This window comes from Melitaea cinxia, chromosome 12, assembly GCF_905220565.1.
Source record: "Melitaea cinxia chromosome 12, ilMelCinx1.1, whole genome shotgun sequence".
NCBI classification, from domain to species: Eukaryota; Metazoa; Arthropoda; class Insecta; order Lepidoptera; family Nymphalidae; genus Melitaea; species Melitaea cinxia.
In genome coordinates, this window is record NC_059405.1 from 16,689,057 (window position 1) to 16,697,539 (window position 8,483).

The window sequence follows — 8,483 nt, forward strand, 5'->3', positions numbered from 1 at the left end:
TCAAAGTTTCACACTCGCTACTCGTCGCTGTTGGAAACATTTCACTTGACAATTTAATGTGTCTGTCTTTTTGAAAGAAACATTGTAGCGTGAAGGTAACTCGACAACTTACAGATGTACATCTGTCTCTATTATATATCTTAAGAAACTTTAAACATGTGACTTGGTACTATAATGTGTATATGTCTACAGTGGATTAGTAAAACATTTCATCTCCAGAGCTTCTTCGTAATAGGATTACAAGTTTCGCATGCAAACAGTTATGTACCAGATTGCCTTCCTGATATCAGCTACGTTAGTCTTAGTCAATTTAATGTTGAAAATTCCTGCCTTTGTTTTTCATACTCAAATCAAATGGGGGGTTGTCTGTAAGATATTACTATCTGTAAGATATTACTATCTACTTTCTCAGTCCGAATGTATTTTAAGTTGAAATTATTTCCTTCAGTGTTATTCTGAATGTAAATAAAGTATCTAAAGTAAGTATATAAGTATGTATTAATAAATAATTAAAACAATAGTAGTAAATGAATCAATAGACAAAGTATTACGATGCTAAAATTACAACTGGGAGGTTTATTAAGGCTTTTCGTCCAAATTGAAACAAACATATTTTGTAGTATTTTATGTTATTTATTTTATTGATTTATAATAATGCGCCGACAATGTAGACACTAATAAATTCACTATAGTCATCAGCACAGGGTACAAACAATTGAGTTGCTACCTCAGTTATCGGCACATGACATGATACAGCTTACATGAGAGTATTTCATTACAAAAACACGTGAAATAGACACATATAAAGTTAAATCGATGAAAAAAAAAATTGTTACGAAAAAATTACTACAATAAATTTAAGAATAAAATAATGAAACTTAAATTAATTAACAAAATTAAAAATGATACGATAAAATTAATATTGAGGTCCATAATAATGCTCTGTATCTTTGAAAATAAGTACACTGTAGATTGTAGATTATGGTTATGAAATAAATAAATAAATAATATTGATAGTACAAAATTAAAATTAATAATAATAATAATAATATCTTTATTTCACAAACTTAGAACTATACTAGCTGTGCCCGCGGCTTCGCCCGCGTTGAAATCAGTTTGACACAAAGTTTTCCCAGCATACTTCTAGTGAAACTCTCATCAAAAGCGGCTTAGCCATTCCGTAAACCTTCCTCTTGAAGCCCTCTCTCCATTGGTGAAACCGCATGAAAATCCGTTCAGTAGATTTTAAGGGAATCGATCACATACGCTTTTGGGGACTTTGTTTTATAATACACTAACTGTTGCCCGCGACTATTAAGATACTTAACGCAAATTATTTTTTTATTTCAGTCACTTGAAATGCTTATCACTCTGAGTAACTTTTTCAAAGGCACAATTTAGTAAAATTTAATAGTTATTTTTATAAAACCTCTCTATACACCACATTTTTAGTTTTATTTTCAGGCTGCAGTATAAATAACCTATCAGGCGAACTTATAGCTGCTGTATATGTTTTATACAAACTATCAACCCCAATTAAACCCCCTTAGCGGTGGAATATCGCAAAATCCATTCTTAGCGGAGTCTACTAACTATAATCTACCTCTCTGGCATATTTCACCTTTGTCCATCTTGGGTGGAGGGACCATCCGGTCAGTGATCTTTCCCTTTTATATATATAGATTGCGATGTATTATTTGAACACCTTCTCACCATCTATAGAACATACATTTTAAATTTCAAGTCCCTTACTTCAAAAACATAGGACTTTCATACAAACTTCCAACCCCCGTTTTATCCCCTTAAGCATCGAGTTTCGTAAAATTCGTTCTCAGCAGATGTTTACGCCCTATAAGGAACCTATTTGCTAAATTTCAAGTTTGTAGCTGTTATAGTTTCGGAGATTTCGTGATGAGTGAGTCAACCTACCATCCCCCCGTTTTAACTCCAAAAGGGAGTTGATTTCTAAAGATTCATTATTCGGACACCTTCTCATCATCTATAGAGCATACATTTTAAATTTCAAGTCTCTTACTTCAAAAAAATAGGACTTTCATACAAACTTCCAACCCCTGTTTTACCCCCTTAGGGGTTGAATTTCGTAAAATTCGTTCTTAGCTGATGTTTACGCCCTATAAGGGACCTACCTGCTAAATTTCAAATTTGTAGCTGTTATAGTTTCGGAGATTTCGTGATCAGTGAGTCAACCTACCATCCCCCGTTTTAACCCCAAAAAGGAGTTGTTTTCTAAAGATACATTATTTGGACATCTTTTCACCATCTATAGAGCTTACATTTTAAATTTCAAGTTTTTTACTTCAAAAACATAGGACTTTCATACAAACTTCCAACCCCCGTTTTACCCCCTTAAAGGTCGAGTTTCGTAAAATCCATTCTTAGCGGATGCCTACGTCTTATAAGGAGCCTACCTGCCAAATTTCAAGTTTGTAGATGTTATAGTTTCGGAGATTTCGTGATCAGTGAGTCAACCTACCATCCCCCGTTTTAACCCCTAAAAGGAGTTGATTTCTAAAGATACATTATTTGGACACCTTTTCATCATCTATAGAGCTTACATTTTAAATTTCAAGTCTCTTACTTCAAAAACATAGGACTTTCATACAAACTTCCAACCCCCGTTTTACCCCCTTAGGGGTCGAGTTTCGTAAAATTCGTTCTTAGCGGATGCTTACGTCCTATAAGAAGCTTATCTGCCAAATTCAAGTTCGTAGGTGTTATAGTTTCGGAGATTTCGTGATGAGTGAGTGACCTTTCGCTTTTATATATATTATAGATATAGATTACAGAGAGCAAGCCTAATACGCACACTGAATACATCGGCTCCGCGATAAAAATTCCTAAAAATAGGTTTTTTGAGCCGTGCGCGTACAAAAAGTGGTAAACGTGATTCATAGTAGTGCAGTCTGCCTGTGTAAGTGTTTGTGAAGCCTTTAGAAGTCCCGGCTCCCGAACAGGAGCGCGCAAGCTTTGGACAACTGCCAGCGGACCCGTGAAGTGCTGAGAGAGTTAAAAATTACACCACTAGAAAGGCACTGGTAAGACCTGTCGTATGACACCTCGCACGTCTCCGGGACACTTGTGGAAACCGAATTTTTAAGTCCCAAAAATACGTAATAAAGACACGACATCATAGCGAGCCGCCACATAACACCGAGTGCGAGACAGACCGGCGCCGTTGCGACCTAGAAACCGAGTTGCATCGAGACGACGACAGGCACGTCACGTACTACCTACCGACTGACGTAAACAGTGCTCCGATATCGGCAACAACTTCGCCGAGGATTCTGCCCCACATTTCAGTGACCAGCACTAAAGAGGACTACATCAAGAGGGAAGTAATAGACTGAACCCCGCCCGTGCCTGGGTTACCTCACCCCCGCAAGCCATATATCGTAAACCACAGGCGTTGGCCCTACCGTGCTTGAGCTCATTTGAACCAGGAAGAGGAGAAGAATACTTTGGCTCCAACAGATTCTCCAAAACCAATATCGGGAAGCTGTGAAAAAAAAAATACAAGATCAACCAACGCTGCACAGAAGTACGGGCAAGGCTTGCCTACACCGTTGCCACTTCAACACGCGAGATCCTGCGTTAAAAAGCGGGATCCGACGCGCAACACAAGCTAGGCGTACTCAATAACATCAACATCAGCGCGACGACACCAGCGCCGCGTGAGTCCAACCGACCAATTAGTTATAAAATCTAACACCTAACAATAGACTAAGTGTACATTGTAATTAGCCCTAAGTGTACATATATTTGTAGCTAGCTTTAAGTGTATATATAGTCAAATAGTATAAGCTGTAAGTATTGTACAGTTGGAGTAATAAATAAAACCTAAAAAAGTACTACAACAATGTCATCAAAACCAAGAAAGGCAACCGACACTACATCGGTGGCATCGAAGTCGTCAGCGTCACTCAGAAAAAGAGTTTTAAAAAAAATCACCTCAACCATCGCGGCAACAACATCCGCCACTTCGCCGTTATCTGTCGGCGAGACACGGATCTGCCCAGAACAACAGCTGCAAAAAAAGAAAAACATCGCAGAGATTACCATCGTCCACACGGACACAGCATCGGAGCCCCCCATGTCCGAACTGGAGGAGGTGGAGTCCTCGTCAGTGTGTTCAGCAACATCTGCACACAGCGGAAGAACCTCCCTCCTGTATACTACACCGAGAAGAGGAACAGGAGTGGAGATGGATATGGTTACTGGAGTGGCAAATGACCTTCTGCAGCGTGGTAAAGAAGCCCTGGAGAGTGCCGGAAACATGAAGAAGGACACGAAAAACACCGTCTACGAGAGTTTGCAGGGCTTATATGAGACGGTCCTGTCACTCTCGGACTCGAGAAACCGGCATAAATGCAGCCTGGAGAAGGAGCGAGCCCGTCACGCTAAAGAGCTCGTGCAGGTAGAAAGAGCCCACAACAAGGAGCTCCAAGACATCAAAAATTCGCTCCTTTCTGGGCTGCAGTCGGCGCATGCCGACATAGCGGAGACGCTGAGGGAGACCCGGGCCGTACGCTCCTGGCTGGGGTATGAAACCGTGGAGCCTTTCCAGCAGATCCGCGACCTCCGGGAGGCTCAAATAGAGATAGAGGAGAGGACACGCAGTATACAGAAAATGTTGACATCCAGAGAACCGAGCGAGGTGACTCCACAGACTGAAGGGAAAATCCAGGAGTCATTAAAAATGGTGGGGAGCAAAATGGTCTCATTCTCCGGTAGACTGGAACAGTTGTCCAGCGAGCTGGTTGAGACTAGAGCTTACCTAGCTGAGAAACTAGAAAACATCCCACTCGTCTCAGATGAACAACCTGACAAACTCAAGGATGACACGGACTTGACAACACACTTACACACCATAATCGATAAAATAGACAACTTACAATGGTATACACATAAAGAACAAACACAAACACAAAAGGACCTGACCCCTGCTTTGGAAACGTTAGACGAGAAAATCGAGATCCTGTCCTCCGAGCTACGCACTATGCGGGACGCGAACAAGACCACAGCGTCCCCCAAGAAACCGTCTCTTGAGACCGAGCTCGCGGTCCAAGAGGTCAAGATGACCCTCGATTCAATCAAAGAAGGGGTCACAAAGTTAGCTCCACTGACGCCAACCACTTACGCCCAGGCCGCCGCCAAACCTAAGAGCGACACCATCGAGCACAGACCGAATCACACCCTAATAATTGCATCCCGGAATCCTAAGGAAACCAGCGAAAACGTCCTAAATAAAATAAGAACATCGCTGGACTTAAAGAAGTCCGGAGCAAGGGTGGAAAGAGTCAGGAAAGCGCGCGACCAAAAGGTTGTAGTGAGATGCGCGTCAAAAGAAGACATGAACAAGATCAGGGGCCAGGTTCAAAACAACAAAGAACTGACGGTACGGGAGCCCTCTAATCAGAACCCTCTAGTTTGCGTAAGGGGTGTGTTGTCGTGCTACTCTGACGAGGAGATAATTGACCACATTAAGGCCCAAAATGGCCATATCCTCGACGGAGTGGACAAGGCAGCGCTGAAAATGAAGGTGCGCTTCAGAAAACGTGCCCGAAACCCGCACGAGTGCCATACTGTCCTGGAGCTCTCCCCCGAGGTCTGGAGGAGATTCACGGAGAAGGGAAAAATTTATGTAGGATTCGGACGATGCCAAGTCGATGACCAGTCCCCTCTCGTGCAATGCATGAAGTGCCTAAGCTACGGTCACACCAGGGCACTCTGCAAGCAGGAAAAAGATGTTTGCAGCTACTGCGGCGGCGAGCATACGGGGGGGAACTGTCCATCGAGGGCTAAGAACGAACAACCTAGATGCGTGAACTGCTCCAGGGCCAAAAGGGCAGGCGCTGACCTAGCTCACACTGCATACAGCACAGAGTGCCAGGAACGACAAAAATGGGACAACATAGCTAGATCGAGGGTCCAATATTGCTGAGGGTGACCCGGAGGCCAAAGTGGTGGTTCCCAACGAAGATGCGGACAAAACAGGCTGCGCCTTACGCTTTATACAGGTAAACCTGCAGCGCTCGAAACTGGCTACGGATGAGCTGCGTCAGGTGGCCGCAGAAAGGAGAATATCTTTCGCCTTAGTCCAAGAACCGTACATCGGTAGAACGGGTGAAATGAGACAATACCCGGGTGCGAAAATTATCCAGTGCACCCTGGGCCGCCAGAAACCAGTTAAGGCAGCAATCGTCGTCTTCGGTGACAATGTGGAAGTCATTCACGACCCCCAGATCGTCACCGAAAACCTGGTAGCGGTCTTTGTAAAGGCCGGCAAGCTCGAGCTCGGGTTACTGTCCGTGTACTTTGAAGGGGACCAAGATATGGAAACCTATCTACAGCAGCTGAGAGCGGCAACCACAAAAATCTCCACTCACCATCTTATAGTGGCAGGTGACGTGAATGCCTGGAGTCACTGGTGGGGCAGCAGCTCCGAAAATCATCGAGGAGCACAATTCCACGGATTTATAACCGAGATGGACCTCCATATTCACAATGTAGGCAATATCCCTACATTCGAGACCTATAGAGGCGGCAAGCTTTACTCGAGCTGTGTGGACGTGACTCTGACCAGTCAGTCCCTTCTTGCAGCAATGGAGAACTGGAGGGTGGAAAGAGATCTGATTACGTCTGATCACAACGCCATCACGTTCAACCTGCGTACCGAGGGACCTCTAAAACCGCTAGAACCAATCTCGACTCGCAGATACAACACCAGTAAGGCGAGATGGACAGATTTCACCACAAACTTGAAGTCCGAGCTTGCAGAAGAAAACATAACTCAGAGTTGCGTCTCTAAGGTCCTGGACAAAGAAGAACTGGAGGATATCATCAATAACTATGTCTCCGCGATCCATCGCACTTGCGAGAAAACTATCCCGAAGATAAAGCCGTGGAAAGGCGACCCCAGACCACCATGGTGGTCTGCTGAGCTTAACTCCCTGAAAAGGGAAGCAAAAAAATACAAACGTCGCATAAAAAATGCTGCACCCAGCCGAAGGGCTTACGTTGTAGAAGAATACATACTGGCTAGGGATAAATACAAACTAGCGGCAAGCGAAGCAGCCACCCAAAGCTGGAAGGAGTTCTGTACGGCACAAGACCGTGAAAGCGTATGGGACGGTATTTACAGAGTCATCAGGAAAACATCTCGCAGAAACGAAGACACATTGCTAAGGAGCGAGGTCGGCGAAACACTTTCACCGGATCAATCGGCTGAACTCCTAGCAAACACGTTCTACCCGATGGACTCTGTGACAACCGAAACTGCCTATCACAAACAGGTCAGAGAGGCCGTAGAATACAGAACTCCTGCGGAGCTACAAGACCTTTCGGATGATGATCCACCTTTTACAGCTGCCGAGCTGGAACAAGTTCTCTTGAACCAAAATCCAAAGAAAGCTCCAGGTCCGGATGGACTAACATCTGACATATGCAGGGTGGCAATAAACTGCGATGTGGGGTTGTTTTTAGCATTGGCAAATAAATGTCTATCGCTGTCTCACTTCCCCAAGCAGTGGAAAGTCGCCCACGTATGCATTCTCCGCAAACCAGCCAAGGAAGACTACACCCACCCGAAGTCCTACAGACCTATCGGACTCCTGTCGATACTCGGAAAGACAGTCGAGAAAATGTTAATAGGTAGACTTCAGTGGAGACTATTCCCTACGCTGCACCGCAGCCAGTATGGATTCATGCCACAAAAGGGAACGGAGGACGCCCTCTACGACTTAGTCGGGCATATCAGGAGGGAAATTAAATTAAAAAAGATAGTACTTCTGGTATCGCTCGATATAGAGGGCGCCTTCGACAACGCATGGTGGCCAGCTCTCAAGAAACAGCTAGTAGAAAAACATTGCCCGAGGAACCTATACGCCTTGGTCGACTCATATCTGAAGGACCGAAGAGTCATAGTAAACTATGCCAGAGCATCCTGTGAGAGGGAAACCACGAAGGGATGTGTCCAGGGATCCATAGGTGGACCGACCTTCTGGAACCTTATCCTGGATTCGCTTCTGAGAGAGGTACAAAGCATGGGAGTGTACTGCCAAGCCTTTGCGGACGATGTGGTCCTCGTTTTCTCGAGCCAGAAAACCAGCAACCTGCAAGCTTCGGCTGAAACCACCTTAGCGGCCGTACAGGACTGGGGTAAACGTAATAAATTGAACTTCGCACCGCATAAAACCAATGCGATGGTAATGACCAAGAAGCTAAAATACGATACCCCCATAGTCCACATGTCCGGCACTCAGTTGAGGCTTGTAGAAGAAATAAAACTGCTGGGGCTCATTTTGGACTCAAAGCTCACATTCAATGCGCATGTGGCCGCCGTATGCAAGAAAGCGGCTAACATTTATAAACATTTAGCGCGCGCGGCGAAGGTGTCTTGGGGTCTAAACGGAGAAATAGTCCGAACCATATACGTGGCGGTGATAGAGCCCATCGTCCTGTAT